Here is a 26,949-nt window from a genome sequence, read left to right as displayed (position 1 = left end):
TATATTTTTGAAAAATATATAGCAAATAGCCAATCTAATCAAAGTAAATCAAGCTATGCTCATGGAGATTCTTTTAATGATGAAGGATATTACATTTATAAAGACCGTTTTTTCTGCACATGTTTAAATAGATTTTATATTCTATGAATAATAAAAGTTTAAGACTGGCAAGATAGCCATAGTCTACAACCTATATAGGAAAAGGCTTTGATTAGAGTAAAATTACACAAAAATGTGTCATTAAAAGGCATTGGACAGACATAAAACCTAACCTTTTGAGCTGAAGAATACTTAATATTCTCTTCATGATCATGCAAAGGGAAATTCTTTGCTATGGAATAGCTATTTTCCTGTTAAGCAGGCTATTTCATCAATGATTTATTCCTGAGATGTAATAGGTCGTTTAAAATGGTGGTTTAAAAGTTAGGCCTTTTTTGTTTAATTTTCTCACAGGCAGTTGGTAATTATCATGGTCCTGCAGTTTCTCTGGAATGCTGTGGAGGGTCAAATGCCAATGGAACCCTGCTTTATAGGGTAATTAAGACAGTAGACATGGTTATTAAATACATCATGCTAAACTAAACTGGAATGCTGTGAAATAAAATCCAAAATCATAAATAAAATGTGGGTATTCTAGTGAAGGGGGGAGTCTTATACAATCATATTTGCAGGAAACAGCTCTGGCTGAATCACAGCTGAAATTCTGCTGTTTAAGTAGCTGCAGATTTGCTAAATGTTCTAAGAATATTTTTAAACCAAAAATAAAAGCAAATGTGCTCTGAGTGCATAGAAATCTAGTAGAGTAATCAAAATTCAACATCATAGTGCTCAGTATATCTAAAGAATGTGAAAATACTCTACAATGAATAGAACCTTCTGTATTCTTAATTACCATGCATCATGTGCTGGAAAATATGTAGCAAAACTGGATGACGGATGTAAGTTTAATGTGAATAACAACTGAAGTTTGGAGAATCCTTTAGAAAGTATCATGGGACAACGTGCTCTTTTTAAGGTCTTACCCAAGTATAGTTTAGCTGCTTCATTCATATCTTTGTGAATCTTTGTGTTTTTACATGCTGTAGGTTACATATAGGGACACTCTAAGACTCCTGTTTGGGGAGGGTTGAAAACTAAGCTTGTTTTCAGGGATTGTTCTACACAGATCATGCTAAGCGGTGCTGAAAGGTAAAATATTGTAACCTATAAAGATATTGCGCTTCCCAAAAATGGATGGTTAACTTGTGCTTTCATATATATATATATATATATATATATACTGAAAAGATAAGGTAATTTAATTTCTTTCCAGAAAATGTTGATGAGTATACAAAAATGGTGGGAAATTGGCTTCAGAAAATGAGTGCAACTAAATCAAATAAAATCCCTAAAATGCATATTGTGATTTGTACATGTGATCCATATTGTGTTGTCCTTGCTTACAGTCTAGAAGTTTATATATGCGTTTTTACTGGCAAATTCATTGCATCACTAGGAAAAGAAGAAGGACCATTCTTAAAAAAAAAAAAAAATATTTCCAATTCTAGCTGTAAAACTGGAAGCCAAAATGTGTAGTTGACAGGCAGAAAGCCAGCTGACTTTAGATCACTAGCCTTTCCATCAGATCAGTCTTCCTATTTCCACATGGAACACATTTTAAGTTAACAATGTGTAGCTTGGCAAAGGAATTGTTTTTCTTTGGCATAGAGCAGTTGTCTCGTTTCTTTAAAAAAAAGTATTTTCTGCCTTCTTATATATACAGTGCATGTCGACATTCTTTTGAACTTTCAGTTACATCAAAAAAGCTTTACTTATACAATTATATTCTGGTTATTCTATTTTTATGTGCATAAATGTTGAAAAATTACATTTAATTCATCTGTACACTGGGTAGTGTAGCCTATCCAATTTTCAGTGTTTACTTAAATACATATTTAGATGTATATAAAAATGTTGATTAAACTACATGACCACAGCCACTCACAAAACGGGCCTCTTCCCTTAAAACAGTAATATAAGTAAGTCTCAATTGATAGAAAAGTATTTTCAGAATGGATATAGACTGTGAGAAAAAAGCAGGAAAGAATCTGGTCATTTTGCTCTCACTCCAAAAACTGGCCATTTTAGCCAAAATGTATTTATAGCACAAAAAAGCAGTAGAATGGAATGCTACTTATTCAAACATTTGCAGTTGATTTATTCATTCCTGGCTACTTCCACAGAAAACTCAGAAAAGCAGAAATGCAAATTTTCAGACATTGGTTCCACATGAAATGGGACAGACCACTGCACCAGCTACCGTTGTGAGACCAGATAGAGCTACTGCTGCCTACACATAAAGAGAGCCATTAAGGAGAAGTTGTTTATTTCTGCTTCTGCAGAAATCATAAACACCAGCCATGAGTCTGACAGCACAAGCTGTGCTGCAGTAAATTCTAGTACTTTGCTGGCCATTCTAAGCTGCCCCGTAAAAGTTACTGTAGCTAAATCCCATATACATTTCATGAAAAAATCCTGCTCTGAAGATGGTATCATATTCATGCACAGCAGGGTGTGCAAATGCCTATAAATCAAAATGTAGAATCTGAAATATCTATAAAAAAAAATCTGTGCAAATTTAACCATGACCCTTTGCCAGACAATAGGCCTTCATATGCTTTGCAGTTTAGCAGACACCAAGGAATTTTGTTTGGAAGTGATAGCTACTGTCTATGTAATATTTAGGACCTATTCATGGAGCATCTGGCAGAAAATAAAAGGGTTTCCTCCTCTAACATATGCTAAAGAAGGATGTGGTCCTGTGCCTGCTCCTCCTCTTCTGACTTTTTGCAAATAGCACAACATAAGAGACAGTTGTTTCTGGCTGCCCTGCTGCCTGTCATGGCTGTCAAGTGAAATCCCATGAATTATTGCTCTTCCAGATGTAAGAGATTTCCAGGCTGCCTTAAACTGCCTGTGGTTTGTGGTACTGGAGAGGAGAGAAACGAGATTAAACTTCATCTCATCAGTGCAATCTGAAAAGATCACACAGAGGACTAATAATCACAGCTTTTTCATTCCAGAGCTGGACCTAAGAGCTGTATGTTTTTGTTTCAGGGTTATGTCACATTAAGCTTGTTGGAAGACATTGATTAAGGTCAAACAATGTTTGAAGAAGATCAAGAATAAAAAATTTAACTCTGTGTTGCTGCATACATTTTGCATTCTCCAAAAAGTGTCATGCATTATTTTAGCTAGCTGAAAAGGAATGGAGTGTGAGCTGAGTTTTATAATTCTAAATTGTTAGCACTTTTTAGCACAAGCTTCAGATGAAAGACAAAAAAAGAAAACGTTCACCGAAAATTATGACTCTAATGTTATAATTCAGAGGAAGCAGTCATCAAAAATACACTTTTTCTTGTCTGTAAAGGTCTGTGGTATTTTTGATTCCTTGATTTTTTTATTATTCCCTGATGTATCTTGTTTGTGCCAGCTACACTGGCTTTCAGAGTTTTAGAGGTAATTTGAATGTTTCATAGTTGGTAAACGATACTTATTTTTGCACTGTTTAGTTAAACATTTTTCAAAGTGTGCAACTATAACCTCAAATAAGTTAATAAATATCAGCAGGTTCAAAATGTTGGGTACCAATTGAACCAAAGGTTTTCATAACTGTTTCCAGAATTCTTCTGAAAATAAATTATGACCACTTCCACTCTATACTGTTTAAGTCCTGAGGGAGCAAACTTAAATAAGTCATTACATTTTCATTCTCTTTGATAAAACAAAAACCAAAAAAATAACCCCACACTGCACCTGGAAATTATAATTTAAATAACAGTTGTGACACAAACTAACATAATGCTTGAAAACGTGAGCATTGTAGAATAGTTACTGTTAGAACTTGGTGTTAATTAAATCAAGACAAGTTGAAAGGCCTCTGACATTTTGCTTTAGCCCTATTAGCAAAATATTAATTACAGATAAGGAAAATATGTTGCCTAAAGAACACCTGGAAATAATTGACAAATGTATGTGACTTAGATCAGAACATAATTGCCCTGATTCGACCTATGTAGCTTTTTTGAAAACTGACGTAGCTTGTTTAAGTAATAGTGTTGGCTACCAGATGTAAAACCTCCCAGGCTAGCTTCCTTTTCCATTTGAGCTCAAGCATCTCACAAAGGCTCACTAATGTGAGGGAATACCAGTAAAATAGTGATGAAAACCATAGGTGCAAATGTCTGCAAGTGGATCACATGAAAGCATTTACTGCTTTTCAGGCATGTGTATTAAACCATAGTGGAAAAGAGCCCTTCATTGAAAATGCATTAATTATTTTACACTGGTTTTCCTCAGTCTTTTTTTTTGCTCTGGGATGCAAGTGAAAGATTACAGCTGAAAAAATGATCATCATACTTGAGGTAGGCTCACAGAGTCTTTTCTTATGTTCTGTGTGAAGTTGTCTTGAACTGAAACCTCTGCTCCTTAAGGATTAAGGGATTGAAAAGCAAAGACTGAAGCTGCTGTAATTTAAACCCAGTGATTCTCTAGCACAAAGGTGCAAAATGGACTAAGCCAATCTGCTTCTTTGCTAGTTCAGCTAAGAAATAATTTTACCTTTTGAAAGTTTTGTACTATTAACATTCCAAAGGTGTCATTATCTTTAAAGCATTTTTTTCTCTTTAACATGAGATCAGAGCTGTGAGACACTGAAAAGGTGGACATGGTTTCAAATTGCAGTTTACCGCATCTCTGAAAAATTCCAGCTGTGTGATGTACAGATAAATCTTAAACATAAATTTCATCAATGAATGCCACTGAGGTGGTTTTTCTTGTCTATAAAGGTATCTTGTCTTCATAAATACTTGTACAGCAGTTGTTGGTTGCTATTTAAAATGGTTTTAAATTACTAAAGAGTCATGAAAAGTATCATATGAAACAAACTGTGTTCCAAGGACCATGTCTGTGTGCAAGAGAAGGAGCATTATGCTATAGGGCAGATAATTAATACATTCACTAGACAGAAGAAATCCATTTAATTACATGGTAACTGATTGCAGGTTCTGAGTTTCAGTAACGAAATGACTGAATTCACATTTCAGGGTTGTTTGTTTTTTTAACTTTGTCATGGAGATACAGTACCTAATCCTGATCAAATCAAATAAAAACTGCTTTGAAAATATTCCCAATGGAATAGCAGTGTATCCAACAGAAAAGATTCAACCAGCATTGTGGTTTGGGCTCTCTAGGATCGTGGTGACCTGTTTTTGATTCCTGGATCTGGTGCTTCATTTACAGACTGGAAGTGGCTGGGAGACACTGTGGAGAGTAGTATGCTCCACTCATGAGAATGAAGTACCTCCAGCTCTCTGGATCAAGTGACCTGTCTGGCCAATTTAGGAGTGACATTAATGGGCTCCGAAGTGAGTTCCATTTAGTCCTCTACATTTCCAGAGTGCTACAGCTCCTCTATTTTTCTCTACACACGGCTCCAATTCATGGCAACCTATGTTCTGGCAGAGGACTTTTCTTCCCAGGGAAAAACTTAAACACGTCATCATCTGATGTATGTAGAAGCATACTAGCCAAGGAATAATTTTAGACATTAAAGCTATTTGTACCTTACCTGGAATACACTGTAAGGTTTTAGTTTTTGGTGGGGAAAACTTACATAGAATCATAGAATATCAGGGTTGGAAGGGAACTCAGGAGGTCAGATAGTCCAATCCTCTGCTCAAAGCAGGACCAGTTCACAACTAAATCATCCCAGCCAGGGCTGTAAAGCCTGACCTTAAAAACCTCTAAGGAAGGTTTCCACCACCACCTCCCTAGGTAACCCATCCCAGTGCTTCACCACCCTCCTCATGAAAAAGTTTTCCTAATGTCCAACCTAAACCTCCCCCACTGAAACTTGAGACCATTACTCCTTGTTCTGTCATCTGCTCCCACTGAGAACAGTCTAGATTCATCCTCTTTGGAACCCCTTTTCAGGTAGTTGAAGGCTGCTATCAAATCCCCCCTACTTCTTCTCTTCTGGAGACTAAATAAGCCCAGTGCGCTCAGCCTCTCCTCATAAATCATGCCAGGAGCTGTGTCCCCCCCGACTCTGTTCCTCTCTCCCACTGAACACTGCTGCCCGCTGCCCCATCAGCTGTCAGTGGTGGGTGACGTGACCTCTGCTCTGATATGTGTGAAGTTGGCAAAGCCCTCTAGGTCCCTTCCCAAAGCAGGCTTGTTCTCGGTGACGCAGCCGCTTGGTCTGTTCCCGGGAGCCCAGCACCGTGTGTGAGGGGCAAGGTGAGGTGTGACACACAGTACCCACCATGTTGTGAGCACTGCCAGGGTACAAATAATACCAGCACAGAGGGTTCTGTGTGCTGGGTACTGCCCGCAACCTCCAGGACCGGGCGCTGTTCTCTGTGTGCTGGGTGCTGCTGGGGCAGTGTTCTCCATGTGCTGCCTGGGACCTCCAGTGCCAGGTGCTGTTCATAAGTGGTTACACATTTGTGTTTGTAAACACTACCTTGTCAGTAGTTTAAACTGTGCCCTGCTGTTTATCCATACTTTTGGTGTGGAGCTGGCAACCAGCAGTAGTGTGAGCTTTCCAGCACTTCCCATTCATAACCTCAAAGCCTAAACTGAAGGACCACCCTCTCTAGAGACAGAAGCAATTCATTTTCCATATTCACTGCTCTTCTCATGAGGGGAAAAAACTGCCACTCGTGCCAAATTGTGTTGAATGATAAAGGGTGAGTTAGTTTTATCGTATGGGCAGCTGACACAAAACTCTTTTTCACTTATCTTAGGTTGGACTGGAACTGAGTTCAGAGATGAAAGGTCAGTTCTTTATCCACTAAGCCCTCTAGATATTCCAAAATCCCCAGTACATTACAAATTTAAACAGTTTAAGCTGTCTTAAATAAAGAATCTCTTCTCAAGGTAAAGTATACAGTGTATATAGATACAGAGCAGACGAAACATGTGAAAGGTCATATATGTGACCTTTTAACGGCAATAGTTTTATTTATTGTCTGGAGTCCAGTTTATAGGGCTTAATGAAAAAGCAGGGTAAAAAAATCAAGGAATCTGTACAATTTGACTACCTAAACAAAATTTGTTCTGAGACTCATTTTTAAAGGCAGAACCTACTTCCGAGCTTTATAGAATTTTGGTTACATAGTTATAAAGTATCTTCTGCTTGATCCAATAAGCCTAAGAGAGTTTGACTGGATGATACCTTTGAAAAGAGCAGGTTCTCAATATTCATTTTTAAATAAGTATTTCCTTCCATGATATCTGCTCATTTTGCTGCTGTATTTAAAGAACCTGTAGGCTACAATCACCTTGCATTTAGGGCTTGATTATACTTGCATTCAAATCAATGGAAAAAATCCTGGTGCAGGCTCAAATCTTTAAGTCTTTTGTAGCCTCCTATATTTTATTCTGTAGCCTATAGTAGTCTAAAATCCATGTTGGAGAATTCTAGCTGTTAAGCACTAGTAATTTACATTTTATATATATATATATATATATATATATATATATATAGCCTGATTTCCACAGGTGCAGAGCACCTGCAGTTTCCTTGAAGTCAAAGGGAATGGTAAGTGCTCAGACAGACCCTATGAAAATCAAGCCACTTAACTCTTTTAAAAATTGCTTCATCAGTTGCAACCCCAGAATTTAAAAGATTAAAAGTGAAATTTGATAATTTGCTTCCTGGCAAATCAGTGTCATTGCTTTTACAGTGGTATTATACACCACAGCATTTTGTTTGGGTGAATCAATTATCTGAATCCTCAAGTGGAGATTTTATTTTCATGGAATTTTGGATTTTGCCATTTCAGTAATAATGTGTGGTGGTAATGTTCTAGCTAACTGACAACTGCCTTTTGTGATGTAATTTAGAGACTTCTTAGTGGGTGAGCATCAAGACATACAGACTGAGAACATAGGAGGGAGAAAACAAAGCTGGATTAAAGATTGCCTTGAACTGCTGGAGCTCTGGCCCAAGGACTCTGTGCATTCTTGTTTAAAATACCTTGAAAATAATACTGATCATTTCATCTCTAGTGCCTTTTATGATCTTTTTTCTGTAAAATGAGAACAGGATAAATTGGGACCAACTTTAATGATAGAAACTAGATAATCAAAACAAGACAAAATGGCCAAGCTAGTTCTAATCGTCTTTTCATCTTGTTTCCTCTCATTGTTAACGTGTGAAAATGTAAATGCAAATAAAAATTGATCAGATATTTATCAGATAAAATAGTTAGCAATACTATAGACTGTTAATGCAGCACTGCATATGTAATTTTACAGGTTAATTAATGCAGCAGGGTTTGGTCATTTCAATATATTTGGGGACATTTAGGCTACCATTAGTACGGCACAATTACATCTTTTGATTTGTTCATCCCAGAACAACCTACAAACTCTTTATCTTTGAATTTTAAAGACATTTTTAATGATCTCTACAGCTAGGCAAACCGTGTGGCAAAAGACTTCTTGATCAAAACAAATACTTGGCTTGATCTTTTGTGTTTAAGGATAAACGGTGCAAGCTTCAGAATACTAGCTTGTACAATGGATTTTTTAGAAGGCTCAGACATTCTTATTCTTCATTGTGCACATTTAAAAACATTACATTTGCACTTTTTCTGTATACTGTAAACATCAACTCTCAGCCTCATTCATTAAAAAAGTATATGGACATTTAATAATTTACGGTAGACCTTGAACATGGGACGCAAGGTGTGTAATGTGCTCTCATTGGGAAAAAAAATACATCATGAACCAACAGGAGTAAATCAAATGTGAATTCTTATTTGTTTAAAATACCTACATGGAAATGAAATTTCACTCCCAAAAGTGTGTGTTCAAAGTCTACCAGGTAGATTAACAATCAAATTCTGTGGTGTCGTACTGCTTTGTTTTTAAGAGTGGCTGTCAGACCCCTTAATTAACTGGTAATATATGGGGCAGACTAGTTTTTATATATTCTCATAATTGTGGTGAAATGATAATTTATCAAAGGTCAGTTACAATACTCAGGGAACCCACAATGGACTGAAATGAAGAAAAAGATGAGTAATTTAGAACCTTTATGAAGAAATTGTGCTATATTTGGGCCTAACCTTGAAAAGCACTCATGGATTTCAACTATTGTACCAAAGCAGCAATACAACTTCTCAAGGACCTTCATTTGCACACCAGAAACCTCACTGCTTCCCTATTATCCAGCACGTTAGTGTCAGAGTTTCATTGTTAGCATTCAGTAACCATAATCATATCCTCTTGTTTTTTGCAAATGCAAAATAACACAATACAATTAAAATAACATAAAATGAAAAACTCCTCCTGATGTAGTGGCTCCTGTGTCTCCTGATCTGTGAGGCTAGGCCTGCCTCCCTGCTCCAGATGTTGTGACCTGGTGCAGAGGGTTACGGTGCCACTCAGGTGTGGCCCGGACGCCCCTCCATCACAGTGCCCAGAGCAGGGAGCTGTGCTCAGCACTGCAGGACAGGACCCATTGCTGTGGGGTGAATGTGGGGCAGGCTCACTCTGCAATCTACTGCCATGACATCTGACCATCACCCCACTGGGGGTAAGACCTGACCCCAGGACTCAAACCCCTGAGCGGCTGAGAATGGATAAAATGAAATAACAAGAAATATTTTAAACATTACAAAAAATGAAAAGAATTTCACAGGGCTGTAGCCATTAGGATATCTAAAATATGTGGGGGTTATTTAATGTATTTATTGGTGACAGTGTCTTCTGTTTTGTTTTTTCTCCACGCTGATTTTCACGATCATTAGGGCTGTCGATTAATTGCGGTTAACTCACATGATTAACTCAAAAAAATAATCACGATTAATCACACTGCTAAACGATAGAATTGAAATTTATTAAATATTTTGGCTGTTTTTCTACATTTTCAAATATAGTAATTTCAGTTACAACACAGAATACAAAGTGTACAGTGCTCACTTTATATTATTATTTTTATTACAAATTTTCCACTGTAAAAATGATAAACAAAAGAAATGGTATTTTTCAATTCACCTCATACAATACTGTAATGCAATCTCTTTATTGTGAAAGTACAACTTACAAATGTAGATTTTTTTTTGTTACGTATATGCACTCAAAAACAAAACAACGTAAAACTTTAGAGCCTACAAATCCACTCAGTCTTACTTCTTGTTCAGTCAATTGCTAAGACAAACAAGCTTGTTATCTTATTTATGGGAGATAATGCTGCTGGCTTATTATTTAAAATGTCACCTGAAAGTGAGAACAGGCGTTTGCATGACACTTTTGTAGCCAGCATTGGAAGGTATTCACATACCAGATATGCTAAATATTCGTATGCACGATCATGCTTCTGCTACCATTCCAGAGGACATGCTTCCATGGTGATGACGCTCATTAAAAAAAATGTGTTAATTAAATTTGTGATTGAACTCCTTGGGGGATAATAGTATGTCTCCTGCTCTCTTTTACCCGCATTCTTTCTATATTTCATGGTATAGCACTCTCAGATGATGACCCAGCACATGTTGTTCATTTTAAGAACACTTTCACTGCAGATTTGACAAAACGCAAAGAAGGTACCAATGTAAGATTTCTAAAGATAGCTGCAGGACTCAACCCAAGGTTTAAGAATTTGAAGTGCCTTCCAAAATCTAAGAAGGACGAGGTGTGGAGTGTGCTTTCAGAAGTCTTAAAAGCTCTCTGTGGAAACTACAGAACCCAAACCACCAAAAAAGAAAATCAACCTTCTGCTGGTGGTATCTGACTCAGATGATGAAAGTGAACATGCGTCGGTCTGCACTGCTTTCAATCATTATCAAGCAGAAACCCTCGTTAGCATGGACGCGTGTCCTTTGGAATGGTGGTTGAAGCATGAAGGGATGTATGAATCTTTAATGCATCTGGCACATAAATATCTTGTAATGCCAGCTACAACAGTTCTCACTTTCAGGTGACATTGTAAACAAGAAGCGGGCAGCATTATCTCCTGCAAATGTAAACAAACTTGTTTGGCTGAGTGACTGACTAAACAAGAAGTAGGACTGAGTGGACTTGTAAGCTCTAAAGGTTAGGTAATAATTGGAGATATACCAATCTCCTAGAACTGGAAGGGACCTTGAAAGGTCATCAAGTCCAGCCCCCTGCCTTCACTAGCAGGACCAATTTTTGCCCCAGAACCTTAAGTGGCCTCCTCAAGGATTGAACTCCCAACCCTGGGTTTAGCAGGCCAATGCTCAAACCACTGAGCTATCCATCCCCCCATTAGTTTATTGGTTTATATTGTTTAATTTTTGAATGCAGGTTTTTTGTACATAATTCTACATATATAAGTTCAACTTTCATGATAAAGAGATTGTATTACAGTACTTGTCTGAGGTGAATTGAAAAATACTATATTTTTGTTTTTATAGCACAAATATTTGTAATCAAAAATAAAGTGAGCACTGTACACTTTGTGTTCTGTGTTGTAATTGAAATCAATATATTTGAAAATGTATAAAGCACCCAAAAAGATTTAAATAAATGGTATTCTATTAATTCTATTAGTGTGATTAATCGCACGATTAATCACGATTAATTTTTTTAATCACATGATTAATCGCTATTAATTTTTTCAAATGCTTGACAGCCCTAATTATTATTCTTGCACACCTTGCCCCTTTAGGGAATTGTGCTTTTATTATATTCTGTCAAGGCATTCAGAGACCTTTGGCTATGCTATGACATAGGTGCCGAGAATGCACTTTTTGTCGATGAGCTTCTGCACTGATATTTTGTACCTACTGAATGCATGAGGAGTACATTAACAGAGTAAGTTACCACAATCCAACCCCATATGCGGTAAGTGTATTATCTTTATTGCCTTATCCAAATGGATGAACTAGTATTTCTTAAATTTGTAAACAGAATCCAGTAAAAGTAATGTGATTGGGAGAAGGTCCTTCTTAAAGTAGTGGAGACAGTGTTTTGGCCTGATTGCTGTGAGGAGAGGAAAGCTATCTAAAGACTGAGCTGAGAGTAATTTTGAACTTGAGGTATGGATTTTTCCAGGTTTGGAGTAATTATTCATTGATTCCTACTGGAACTCTGGGTGCTCAGTACTTTGGGAAATCAGGTGCTGAATTTCCTAGGCAACTCCTGAGAAAAGCCAATATCAGCATTTTAGTTTTAAAAAATCCAAATTAATATATATCCTGATTTAAAATTTGCCACTAAGGGGGAAATTTTCAAAGGCACAAAAGACTCCAATTGGGAATTGGATGCCTAACTGTCTTTTAAAGATCTAAGGTACCACAGGACTCATTGTTGCCTTTTTTTTTTTGCGCTGGAAAATCTCCCATAAATGACAGTTATCACAAACCAACCCCATACTTTAGCACAAATTCTGCAGTCAGTTTACACTCATGAAACATGTTTTTTGTCTTCTCTGTTTCTTCTAGTCTTTTTAGAATATCTCAAAAATTTAAAAGGTAGACTTTATTTAGTCACTCCATGTTATGATATTCTGCATCATGATATAGAGGTGAGCTGAAAGGAAGATGTGTACATTGCCAAGGAAGTTGTGAGAACATGTTGTACTAGTACCTTAGCTGTCACTTCCGACAGTCAAATGAAGTAAGTCAATGGATCTATGGTACAGGGGTCACAGTGGCAGGATTTCTGAAGAATTCAGAGGAGCTGTCTGGAAAGTGTTGGTGTGTCAGACAGAGGAAGAAAGAGAAAGATGAACAACGAATTCCCTAAAGCCATTCCCCTGAATGTGTTCCACAATAAATTTTAAATGTGTGTCATACTGTAGTGAGGGGTCAGATTTGCTAATTTGTATTAACTTCCTTATTTCTATACTCTGTCAATATGGTCTCACTTGGGGTTCTGATTCTACCACAATGAAGCCTGATTTTGACCAAAAACTGAAATGTTTTTCATTTTACTTAATTTACCAATATATTTTACATGTGAAATGTCCCCCTTTTCCTCTGTTCTTTAGCTGGCTGCTTAATGGACAGAAGCTGCTGTAAATCTGCCACAGCAACAATAAGTGAATGGGCAAATGGGCATTTTCCCACAAAACTAGACAATAACTCGAGGCAAGAAAAAAAGTGGACTAAGGCAAGTATAAGATGAGCAAGTACCTTTTCCCCAGCAATCCAGTTGGTGTGCCCATTTAAATAAAAATATAAGACACAGATTAATGAAATAAGAAGAATGGAAGCATTAAAAAAATCTGTGTGTGGAGAGAAAGAACTTCAAGAAAGGACACTTCATTGAAGAAATGGCAGTACTGCCCTTGTGAACGTTCACAAAGAGGCTTATTTGTCTGGCTGTGAGCTGCCAAAAATGATTAACAATTTTCCAGTGGAGACAACACACCTGCAATCCCACGTCAGGGGTATCTCAGGTGTGAAGTGGCGGCTTTGGGAGAGGGCAATGTGCACTGGCTCAACTGGCCAGTAGTGCCCTTGGCTGACATGATAGTTTATTTGTGAGCTCATTAAGCTTGGCCAGTCCTTTGGGGAACTCTTGCCAAAGGTCACAAAAGACAAGATTTTGCATAATGAATACATTATTTTTTTTTGTTTTTAGTGCATAGGGAGCAAGAGGGTAATAGCAATGAAGCTTTGGAAAAGAGGAATGAAGCTAAAAGGAAATGAGTCCCTAAGGTGGCAAAATATGATCACCAAGTGGATTTAGGTTTCTGTTTTAGCAAGTGTGCTTGGAGGAGTGGAAATGTGCTGCCTTTTATTTAGCTACAGAGCTACAGCATAGAATGTGTACACCACAAAGGGTACCAATGCCTGCTTCCACTAAGTGAGTCATTTATGTGGAAGGAACCCAGCCAGTGAATGGGAAAGGGTGGATAACACAGTACATTTTGATGAAGATCTTTGGGGGAAGAAATGTAGGATGCTTAGTTATCCAAAAATCATGCAGAAAATAAAGTTAGCATCAACCAATGTTGAGCCTAAGTCCTCCTTTGGGAAGGATGCAAATAATACAGCTGATTTTGCATAGAAAAGTCTGATCTGTCACTTAAAGAAAGATCAGTTTGGGTGGTAAGAATTAAGTAAATTTAGGCATTTATGCTCAGATGGCAGGGGTTCACAACCCATTGCCAGATAATTCAAATAGTCATGTCAGATAAAAGATAGAAACACCAGTTATCAGGGTCAGTTCAAGGGTGCTACAAAGAGCACCAAATTCTAGTAAAGACAGATAAAATACTTCGCTGGTTGCTAAGATACCCTAATCTGATGAAAGCTCAGTTGTATGAAGTTTTTTTTCTTTTTTCTTTTTTTTTAAGGGTTTATCATTCCGTACACTGGTCCTAAGATACAAACAGTGGCTAGGAAACCTAGATCACCAATTATGTAGCCTCAAGTAATTAGCAGAAAGTTAGAGGAGGAGGTGACTTAGGAAGATAATAGCTGGTCTATTTGAGCACTTGAGGGTTTCCTTTGGGGGTTGTTTTGAAGAAGCTTCAGGCAATTTTGGGCTCGAGGATGAATCAGTGAATGATTACATTGATTTTCTGTGATATTTTTCAATCACCCTATCAAGATTCTTAGGACTTGTGATAAGGGTACCCTTTTGGCATAAGCAGATATAGAATCTACTGTACATTTTTAGAGAAATTTTCAGTTGTTTTGGGAAACAAAATTTCTAATGAAAATGTGTATTTCCTTCCAATGTACTCTCATTTTTGAGTCTGTGTTGCATGCGTGCAACTGTAAAGGGTGTGGGGGGCTGCAATGATAGCCTCCTAAATGAGGCCTCATAGCCCCTACTCTAAGCCAAGGTGCCTCCTCAAACCTTGCACCAATGTAGGACAAGACTGCTGGAGCTCCACTCCATCCCACCACTGCCCCACCCTTGGAACACTCTCCCTCCTTCCCCTTATGTTGGGGGTGAGACACAGATAAGTAGCTAATCTGCCTCCACCAGTTTTCTCCGGGCAGAGAGTTTTCCAGCCCAGAAAGGAAGTTCACACCACTCATCACTGGCCACTTTGCACAAGTTATGTGGTGAATCCAGCCCTCAATTCCCAGTAGTTTTTCAACATCTTTCTGGTATTGAGAAGCCCAGTTGCCTTTATGGGTCGTGATTTGCAGCATCAGTGTTTGCAGCCAGCAGGTGACTCCGTCGGCTGTTTTAACTCCTTTTTTTTCTTGCAAGCTATTATCTGACTTACTCTACACTATCACTCCTGGGTCTCATATAGAATTACTGCTCTTCACATATCATATCCCCCATGTCTGTGTTTCAGATTCTCTTTCCAAGATGAATCATAATGATTTTTTTTTAATTTCTTGAGCATATTCTTAATTTTTCCAGATTGCTTTTGTATTATTTTTTCTGTTCTGACTTGTGCTCACAACTCCTGCTAATTTAATTAACATACTTTTAGAACAATTTCCAGATTATTAACGAAGATGTTACATAAAATTGGTCCTAATGGTGATCTCTCTGGCACTCCTTTGGTTGCCTCCCCCAACAATTTGTTTCACTGCCATTAATTGTTGCCCTTTTATTGCCAATTGTTAACCCATGTGCCAGTGCTTATATCCAAGACAATCTAAATTTTCAAGTAAGAATTCATGAAGTACTGTAAGAAATTCAAAAGATTCATTAGAAGGAAAAACAGGGATACAATGAAAAATGTCAATGAACAAAATTTAAAAACAGGATTCATAGCTGACAGCTTTGTGGTAATGGGTGAACAGCTAAAGTACCATAGGTTAGTTCTTTTGGATGGACAATCTAAGCCATGACTAGGAGGGTGAATCTGGTTTAAATAAAATCTTATCCCAGAAGCTTTTGAGTTTTTTCTGCCAGTAAATTGGTCACTCCCTCTAAAACAGCCATGACAAGCTCAATAGTGTGGTTTCAGGGTATCATCTTTTCAGATGACAGTGTAAAAATACATATTTGCTGTTCCAAGATGAATGAAAAATAACTGTGGATCTTCCTCCATAGATAATCAAATCCCTTTTTCTGTCTAGAATGGTGGGAAAAAACATTAACTCCAAATCACAGAAATGTAAAATTTCTTGATGCGTGAGAAGAGAGCATCATCTAAATTTCAATTTGAACAAGTATTACAGAAATATTTGACATACTGTAGAAAGATTTTCAACTGATGGGTTAGAGGCAACCAGGATTGGATAAACCATTTCTGATGCATTGTGAGGATGCTAGATCGAAGGATTAGAGAAGGTAGCAGGAGCCACTCTGATAAATTCAAAATAATGTTAAGCAACAGGAAAAGCAGTCAAAATAGGTCAGGCAAAGGCATTAATATAAGCATATATTTTCCTGAGAGGAGATAATGAAAAAAATAGAAACAACTAGCTATGGATCTGTGGTTTTTCATAGGTGTGTTGAGTGAAAAAGTAGCTATCTTTTATTAGAGCTACCCAAATCTGAGGTCCTGACTACACAGACAAATTGTACTAATTTAACTACATTATGTTAGAAACTGATGTTAAATCAGTGCCAACCCCTGCTCAAGTGGACTTTCTTTAATTGGTTTAAGAGTGCCTGATATCAATTTAACTTAAATTGGTAACCTAAGGTAAACTGAGATCATGCACTCAAACCAAAATAAGAGGTTACAAAGTGGTAGCACTGATTTAATTACATCAGTTTCTAAGGTGATTTAGCTAAATCGGTACAACTTGTGTGTGTAGACAAGACCTGAATATGCAGTGCAAATGCAGAGCTACAATATGCATATGCAAGTACATCAAAATTTCTAAACACCATTAATGACTGCTTCTTGGAACAGCTAGTCCTGGAACTCACAAGGGGAAAGACAATTCTTGATTTAGTCCTAAGTGGCATACAGGATCTGGTCCAAGAGGCAAATATAGCTGAACCACTTGGTAATAATGACCATAATGTAATTAAATTTAACATCCTTGTAGGGAGGAAATACCAAAGAAACCCATCCCAGTACCATTTAACTTCAAAAAGAGTAATTACACAAAAATGAGGAAACTAGTTAGATAGAAATTAAAAAGAATAGTCTCAAGAGTGAAATGCCTGCAAGCTGCATGGAAACTTTTTTAAAACACCATAATAGAGGCTCAAACTAAACGTATACCCCAAATAAAAAAAGAAGTAAGGGGACCAAAAAATGCCACCATGGATAAACAACAGAGTAGATGAGGTGGTTAGTGACAAAAAGACATCCTTTAAAAATTGAAAGTTAAATCTTACTGAGAAAAATAGAAAGGAGCATAAACTCTAGCAAGTCAAGTGTAAAAGAATAATTAGGCCAAACAAGAATTTGAAGAGCAACTAGCAAAAGAGACAAAAACTAACAGCAATTTACAAAAAAAAAATAATAATTTGGTATATCTCAATCTCCTAGAACTGGAAGGGACCTTGAAAGGTCATTGAGTCCAGCCCCCTGAATTCACTAGCAGGACCAATTTTTGCCCCAGATCTCTAAGTGGCCTCCTCAAGAATTGAACTCACAACCCTAGCTCAAATCACTGAGCTATCCCTCCCCCCTAAATGTGAGCTATTCTTTTTAGTTCCCTCTGAGGAACTGTCCCAGATTGAGATGTCAGTAGCAGAGGTTTTTGGAACAAATTCATAAATTAAACAATAATAAGTCACCAAGATGTCATGGTATTCACCCAAGAGTTCTGAAGAAACTCATATGAAATTGCCAAACTACTAACTGTGGTATGTAACCTATCACTTAAATCGCTCTGCGTACCAGATGACTGAAGGATAGCTAATCTAATGCCAATTTATAAACAAAAGCTCCAGAGGGGATCCTAGCAATTACAGGCCAGTAATCCTAACTTCAGTACCAGGCAAACAGGTTGAAACTATAGTAAAGCACAGAATTAACTAACACATAGATTAATACAATATGTTGGGGAAGAGTCCACATGGCTTTTGTAAGGGAAGTACATCAAAATTCTCTCCAATCTATTAGAATTCTTTGGCTGGGTCAACAAACATGTGGACAAGGGTGATCCAGTGGATATAGTATACTTGGACTTTCAGAAAGCCTTTGGCAAATTCCCTCACCAAAGCTCTTAAGGAAAGTGAGCAGTTATGGGATATCAGAGGGGAGGTTCTCTCATGGATCAATAACTGTTTAAAAGATAGGAAACAAAGGGTAGGAATAAATGGTCAGTTTTCACAGAGGAGAGAGGCACATAGCAGGGTCCCCCCAGGATCTGTCCTGGAACCAGTACTGTTGAAAAAATTAATAAAACTTCTGGAAAAAGGAGTATACAGTGAGGTGGCAAAGTTTGCAGATGATACAAAAGTACTCAAGATGGTTAAATCCAAAGCTGACTGTGAAGCATTACAAAGAGGTCTCAAAAAACTGGGTGACTGGCAACAAAATGGCATATGAAATTCAATGTTGATAAATGAAAGTAATGCACATTACTTAAAACATAATCACAACTACATATGCAAAATGATAGGTTCTAAATTAGCTGCTACCACTCAAGAAAAAGATTTTGGAGTCATCGTGGATAGTTCTCTGAAAACATCTGTTCACTGTGCATCAGCAGCCACAAAAGCTAACAGAATATTAACAACCATTAGGAAAAGAATGGAAAATAAGACAGAAAATATTATAATGCCCCTACATGGTACACCCACACCACGAATACTGCCCCTACATGGTACACCCACACCATGAATACTGCATGCAATTCTGATCACCCATCTCAAAAAATGATATATTACATTTGAAAAATGTACAGAGAAGGGCAACAAAAATAATTTGGGGTCTGGAACAGTTTCCATATGAAGAGAGATTTAAAAGAATGGAATTGTTCATCTTAGAAAAGAGACAACTAAGGGGGGATATGACAGAGGGCTATAAAATCATGAATGATGTGGACAAAGTGTTAGTTATCTCTTCACATAACACATGAGCCATGGGTCACCCAATGAAATTAATAGGCAGCAGATTTAAAAACAAACTAATGGAAGTATTTCTTCACAGAATATACAATCTGTACAATAAACTTGTTGCCAGGGGATGTTGTGAAGGCCAAAGGTATAACTGGGTGCAAAAAAGAATTAGATAAATTCCTGGAGGCTAGGTCCATCAATGGCTACTAACCAAGATGGTCAGGGACACAATCCCATGCTCCAAATGTGCCTAAACATCTGACTGCTAGAAACTGTGACTGGACAACAGAGGATGGATCACTCAATAATTGCCCTGTTCTGTTCATTTACTCTGAAGCCTTTGGTACTGTCCACTGTTGGAAGACAGGATACTGGGCTAAATGGACCATTGGTCTGACCCAGTGTGGCTGTTCTTATGTTCTTTTTAGCTCAATTAATAAACCTTTACTGCAGCGTGTAGAATAAGGTCATATTTGTTAAGACTGGATGATGGGAGTGTGCATTTTTGCTACACACAAACATGGTCTGACATATAATAAGATGCCTATTTTTATGCACACAAATTATAGCAGAATATGTACAAATACATACTGTATGTTTCTATTAGTGATGGAACAGGATAAACATACAAATGAGGTGCTGAGGTGTGCATTTCCTTCATTAGCCTGCAGTAGCATTCTCATTAATATAGCATCACATTCTTCTGTGCTTCTTGTCCTATGCAGCATTATTAACCATGCACTTAATGGACAACTTTGTGCACTTACATTGTGCAGGATAAAGCTAACGTTGCTTACAGTTCAACATTACAGAGATCAAATCTGCATTGGTTGGACAAGAGGCGGTTGTGGTGGAAACACTGAACCCTCCCAATTGCCCCAGTCACTTACACATGCACCCTCAGAGTTTTACCAAGGCTATGGGTATTCCGGTCTTCTAGTTTAACCCATTCAGGGACGCCGTAGCAGGGAAACACAAAACACAGACTTAGCAAAGACATTTCTTACCCATAGTCACTTTACTATTAAAGTACCTGAGAGTTACAGATCTTTGAAAATCACAAAAGTCCTGAGATGTGCCCTTTCCAGTCTGACCTCATGCCTTCTTTGAGACCAGGTTTGTCATCATGTCACGCTGGACAGAGTCCCTCCTGCCCTCTCTTTCCTGCAAGTCGTTCTTACAATATGGTGATGGTCAGGACCCTGCACAGAGGAGAGCCCCACTCTTAAGTAGGCCTCTGTCACTGTGCCATGTGTTCTACCTAGGAAGCTTGCCCTGCCATGCTTGCCCCACCACCCTTGCAGGTGGCTGTGTAGAAAGGCCATTGTTCCATGGAGATTTGCCAGTCATTCAAAGTCTATAGTTGGCTCTTCAGTGAGGTATCAAACACTTTTCCCAGGCAGGGCAGCTGTACAATATGCTGTCTTGAGGCAAGTTCAGAATAGTCTTCAACAGATAGCACAAAATAGAGTTCATAATTTGATACAGACACATCCCACTCTTTTGCAGTCATCATTACACAACACAATTGTAACAAAATACCCAGTGACATTCATTCGTCATAAACCTATATCCCACCTATTGACTTAGCAGTTAGGCAAATAAACAGTTTTTTAAAACAAAAGAAGTAATTTCTAGTGTCCACAGAGTCCAGCAATTAAATTGCATATGGATATACATAGTACTTAGAGAGTTTACATTTAGTTATTTGGAGATAAGGAAAAATGATAATATAAGGAGATGCATCTTTGGCAAAGGTGACCCTCACCAAGACAATATTATTCCAGGCATCTTGAGTGGCTGCTGACTGTATGAAGGAGCCTTACTTCTGAAAAGGAACAGGGCTAATCTCATATGTAGCAAAGGTGGACTAATTGATGAAAATATGTAGGGGATGAAGAGCACTTGTCACATGCCTGCATCTACCCCTTTATTTATAATAGAAATTTATTCACAGATAATAATGTCAATTTAGTAGATGCTGAATTGGTACAATGATCAAGATGAATGCTTGGGGTTTTGGTTGGTTTTTTTTATGAAACCTCATATTGTATAAGTAAAGCAGTGGCCTTCATCTCAGGCATTTCATTACCCAAGCAACTGACTGATAATGGACCATTGCATCATTTCTTATTGCTTAAATAATGGTGTTATACTGAGTGAATGTAAAGCAGGACAGGATGAATATAGGAACATACCAAAGTTGAATACTTTTTCTTTTTGCTATATTTAAAGGTTTCATTGGTTGCAAAATGGTATTTTTAAGAGTCTTAAAGGATATTTCTAGACATTGAAGTATTTGATTGATTTCTGGTTTCCACTGAATTTATCCTGTTAGTATTAACTACCTAAATAGTCCCTCATTTCTTCCTGTTTTTGTTTTTTTTAATTTCACATTACAAACAATTTGGGCCAAATTCAGACCTGGTTTGAGTCTGCGGCTTTCACTAGGTCTGAATTTGATATTTTGCCTATACCTCTGTTTCCACTAGGAAATAGACCAATGGCTGGAAATGGTTATCTGTAGCAAGTCCCCTTCAACTGGAGCTGAAAACTATTTAGCTCCTAGCATACACAGTACAATGCCATTTTCAGCACAATCACAGAAACTGTTCTGCAGACTTGGTGCAGTTAAACCACTTTCAGGCCCAGTCCTAGGGGATCTGTTGATGCTGGCTATCATTTTTAGTCAGTAGCCTAGGGCAGACAACCATTTTTTGCCAACGGGTGAGTGTCTAATGTAGACAGGACTTAAAAAATAAATGTATATGAACTCTTACTTATATTTGTGATACTTACGTGGATCATAGTTAAAGGCACACTTTTTGAAAAATCCTTCCAACATCTTAATCAGAATCTCATATTTTCTAATAAAACTTATTGCAAATCAACTGTAGGACAATGAGAAAAGACACATTAAAATTTTGCATGTGCTAGATGAATACTACAGGAGGATCACTAGTAAAGAATCTATAGTTATGACAAGCCACAATATTTTCAAGGTGCTCAGCAACCTCAAAGTGAATTACACAGCTAGACCATAATGAGAACAAGATTCTAGAATAATTTCCTGTCTCTCCAATTCAGCATGAATGAATAGAGTCAATATCTTTGAAAAGATTTCACATAGTGGACTGAGTCCTTATACGCAGAAGCAGCAAAACATGACAAATTTGCATGACTGCTTTTGACATGTTGAAACGTTTTTTAATTCACATGTTCTTCCTCATTTGTGAGCTTTTAAAACAACAACAGACAGACTGATAATTTGATAGCTTTGGTGGGTAGCACTGTGGATTGCCATGCAAAAGCTCTCCGGTTGGAAGCAACTCCAAACTGTTACCCCTTGGATAGAGAGGAGGCAGTGGCTCACATAATACAAAAGTTAAGCATTCAGCCAGTGGAATTCAGGGTTTGCTAGTACTCTTCTAGGAGCATTCCTAGTACTTGGGACTGTAGGCATGGGGTGTGGAAAGGTAACCAAACCAAAGGAAGGAAATGAAGTGTAAAAGCAGAACAAAGTATCAGCCCAGCATAAAGGAGTGGTGAAAACATAAGGACCCATTGAGAATACCCCGCCCCAGCCATCCCACTTTGGAGAGGTAAAAGTTCCCTTAACATAGGCTCTTTCTGGAGATGGTAGATGAATGCAAACTGAACCACAATATAAAGAAACACACACTTTCCTCCATACTTTTTTTTTTAAATCTATAAGAGTTTGATTACAGATGCAGAATTTCAGTTTATCAGACTCCTGTTGCATATTAGAGTTACCACAATAAATATATGTAGCACAGACTGATGAGATGTCCTCACATATAATAATGATTTAAAAAAAAAATCTTTAGAAAGCGTATACGGTAATAGCTCACTTGGCCTAAACTCCATTTTTCTTTACAAATAGCAGTTTGGCATTCTAGGTGAAATATTTTTTTTTAAATGATCACTATGGTTTTCAGTTTGAGGGATATGTCCTTAGTTCTGAACTCTTAATTCTTAGGTAGATCTTGAAAAAAGTAATCAGGATGTTTCTTTATACTCTGAGGTTATGTTCACTGATCCTTTTAGTCAATGTCTACTTGCCTCCATAAAACTTAAAGATAATTTTATTCTCTGTCACCTCTGCTGTCTTGTATTTTATGCTAGTATTGGACTGTTTATTTTTAGACTGGGGGAAAGTGAAAATATATATAGTAAGCAATTAAGACCTAGAATTTTCAAACTGCCATTGCCGATTATGGACAAAATTGTATTTTAGTTGAATCTTACTAGTAGATAATGTCAACTCTCTGTAGTCTATCTGCCTATAATCCACAGACAAGAGTAAATAAGGTGTCTTGGGCATTTTTTTTTCTTTAGTCTGTCACTTCTGTGTTACAGAATTCATGAGAAAGAAAGAAAAGTATATAAATATAAGCATCAGTTTCGCCATTTTACTTTAGATATTTAACAAGGGACAAATTACTATCATCTCATCTTGAGGTGAGTAGTTAGGAGCTTGAGGAACTGGGAAGACAGGGCTAACCATTTCAAGCATTTTTGACCATTGTACAAGCACTTTCAACCATTGTACGTTTATGGTGAAACATTGTGGCAGCGGGAAGAATCACACAGAGGTGTCTCCTGTAAGAACTTGGCTGCCTAGGAGTAACAAAGTCTAGAAAGCCACTGAAATATGGAGGTTTTACTTGCTTTGAAATGTCTAACCTTGCAGAACCACTGTAGACGACTCTAAGTACTACTGTGTATTCCAAGGCCCTATAAATTTTGCCTTAGAATACCCAGTTCCTCATGACTACCATAGACACTGGTGGGAGTGCTCCAGAAAGGGTTTAATTGCCTTGGGATGCCCAACTGCACTGTGGAAGGAGGGATTAGATGTAGTTATGAATAGCAAAATTTACAAATGGGACTTGGAAGTTTACACCCCCATGACTGGCAAAGCCAGGAAAACCTGCTGTGGATGAGGAGTGAGCCCTGAGGACAATGCAGTTGTTGAAGAAAAGAAAGACAATTTAAATAAGGTGGAAGAGGCAATGGTGCAGGATGGGTCAGTACATCTAGGCAGATAGGAAGAGAAAGTAGCATGCAACAGTGGGGACTGAAATGCACCAGAACAATCCATGTGGAGGTTGTGGTAGGACAAGACAGCAAGAGAAGAACTGCAATCAGGTTGCAGGTCAAAGAGCATTAGGAACTGTGCACAGCTTGCCACAGCAGTGTTGGGAAATACTTGGGAGAGAGAGGAACACAGAGAGCTAGCTGAGAGCAGCTGGAAGTGGGCCAATAGAGAGAGGAGTATTCTTTGAAAAAGACTGAGATAAAATGGAGTCCTGGGGTTAGAAAGAAGGAACCCAGGTGCAAGAGCTGCAATGAAACAGGTGGAGGAGGCTTCTGCATGCTGGAATGAGAGAATCAGAGAGAGTTTCCAGGAGTCAAGCAGCTAGAGAAGAAGCAGGGGAGGACTGTTCAGACAGAAAGGTCCATCATAGGGCAGAAAGGGATAAGCAGAGAGATCATTCAAAGAAGGAGTCCAAGGAGCCACCCGGACATAGGACACTTGCCTTCAGGGACAGTAGTCTTTATGGCCCTGTGGGTGCTTCTATTCTCAATTTGGAGAGAATGAGGCCATATCTACACTTACCAGTAGATCAGCACTGCTAGAATGGATGCAGCGGGTGTCAATTTAGTGGTCCTGGTGAAGACAGGCTAAATCGATGGGAGAGCACTCTCCCATCGATTTGTGTACTCCAGCTCCCCGAGAAGCGAAAGGGAAGTTGGCAGGAGAGCATCTCCCATCAACACAGTGCAGTGTAGACACCACAGTAAGTGGATCTAGCTATGTCAACTTCAGTTACGTTATTCACATAAATGAAGTAGCGTAACTTAGATTGATTTACCACGGTAGTGTAGACCAGCCTCAGTCTTTTTTACCTTCCAATTCCCAGCATGATGTAACTATTTTTCTTTACACTGGGACATCTTGTTGGCAGAACTGTATCTCTAGTCTTTCCTGGCTTCCTAGAGTTTTCTAATATGTTATTTTAATGAGGCAGTGATGTGATTTAAAAAAAAATTGAAATAACTATATACTATAGCACAGGGAAGTTTGTGATATGTAGTGTAGTGAGGGCTCAATCTTGCTCCTGTTGAAATCAGTGGAAGTTCTGACCCTGTTGTAGAGAAGTAACTACTAAATGTTTTACCAACCACCTTGTAAATCAAAGCTGGGTCACTAAATATGGTGGGCAAATTTTCTGGTGGTGCTCAGGGATGTTTTATAGTGACTGACTGTAGCACTGCGTGTGACCGTGTCATTCATTTGGTAGTATTATCTTTTATATAATAAACTCTGCCATACAGTAGTATACTTAATAATGTCATTTTTAAAGCTGAACTAATAACAAGAACTTTCATGCAATGCTGCAGGATAGTTCATCATACGCAACCTTTTAAAATCCATCTAGATCTTATTTCTGGCAAAACCAGGAAAAGGTACATTAAAATACATTGTGTTTATATGTATGTTTGATTTATGCAGAGGCAGTAACTAGGGTATGGGACTAAGACTGGGAAACCTTGGTTCTGTTCCCAGCTCTGCTACTGTATTGCAATGTGGCTTTGAGTAAGGGCTTCTCTACACTAGGGGTGCTACAGCGGCACAGTTATGCCACTGTAGTGCCATAGTTGTAGATACATCCTACATCAACAGAAGGGGTTTTTTCATTTGTGTAGGTAATTCACCTCTCTGAGCAGCGGTAGCTAGGTTGACAGGCGCATTCTTCTGTCAACCTAGCTATTTCTACATCAGGGGTAAGGTCAGTATAGCTTTGGTGCTCAGCAGTGTGACTTCACACCCCTGAGCAACACAGCTATGCCAATCAAAATGTCAAGTGTAGACCAGGCCTAAGTCATATAAATCTAGATTTTCAAAAGTGCCTATGAATTTTGGGTGCCTCAAGTTTGAGCAGTCAACTTGAGATATGTAGGTGTCTCAGTCTGGGCAGCTGAAAAATGAGTCACTGCAATTAATAGAGATTACTAAAAAAATGTGTCCTTAACCTCTCAGCACCTCAGTTTCTTATGTGTGTAAATGGGAATAATGATGCATATCCCACCTTTGTATACGTATCAGATATAAAGTGCTACATATGAGGAAAAGTACTATATGAGTGCTCAAAATTGTTAGTTTTCACCAAGCATCTTTTTAAAAGATAAGTCTTTAGCTAGCTCCACTGGTTTTAGTAGCAGATGTATGGTACCAGTCTGGAGCTTAGTCAGATATAAGTAAGTGATATGAGTGCTTGATTCAGGTTCAACCTTGGAAAATATACACAGTCTGTATTTAACCCAGTAAGCAAAGAAATATTTACAAGAAGGGCTATCTCATTACTAGACGTTAATTTACAATTAGTCAAATAGATGATCTGACATCTGCTTATGAAACAAATATCAATATTACATTTAAAAACAGGATATTACACAGGAATATATACATAACTAAAATGATAGGTTTTTCAAAAAACAAATCTATAAACCAAAGCTACCTTTGAAAGCTACAAAAAAGTCTGGTCTTATAAAAGAGGAATTTAGGATGCATATTAAGCATCCAGTATAAAAAATATTGTATTAACAAGCATTGTTAAGGTTGCTGTGGTAACTTCTCAGTTTTTCCTTAATAGTCATGTAAAGCTTTCATTAATGGCTAGCATGAATTAGACCTTCTCCTAGGCAATTTGAACTCATGTATGGCCATCTATTAAGGGATTTTTTTAATTGAATGAAGGATTTCAGCCTTTTTTAAAGCAGAGTGGTTGTTTTTCCTGATGCTTTCTCCCTTTTAACTTCCCTTCTCCTGAAGTGTTACTTAAGGGCATCATTAGTGAATATTTGGGGCTACTGCCCAAATATTAATATCAAAGCCCTCAATGTATTTTCCATTTGTTTTGATTGAGACATTTAATTTTGCCTTCATTTTCTTCATGATTATATTGACCACAGAGATTGAAGTCTCGTCCTTTCCCTCTGAGCACC

The 26,949-nt window shown here is 37.8% G+C and overlaps 1 long non-coding RNA gene across 1 annotated transcript; it reads left to right on the top strand.

Annotated features, from left to right (window-relative positions):
* Positions 1 to 4,271: 4,271 nt before the first annotated feature.
* LOC123364304 lies at positions 4,272 to 7,942 on the top strand. The gene is made up of 3 exons (XR_006577065.1): positions 4,272 to 4,403; positions 6,789 to 6,819; positions 7,891 to 7,942. It is a non-coding gene; the product is annotated as an uncharacterized LOC123364304 (long non-coding RNA).
* The last annotated feature ends 19,007 nt before the right edge of the window (positions 7,943 to 26,949 follow it).

Source organism: Mauremys mutica, chromosome 2, assembly GCF_020497125.1.
Source record: "Mauremys mutica isolate MM-2020 ecotype Southern chromosome 2, ASM2049712v1, whole genome shotgun sequence".
NCBI classification, from domain to species: Eukaryota; Metazoa; Chordata; order Testudines; family Geoemydidae; genus Mauremys; species Mauremys mutica.
Note: the sequence above shows the minus strand (reverse complement) of the source record. Positions and strands in the feature narration are given on the sequence as shown.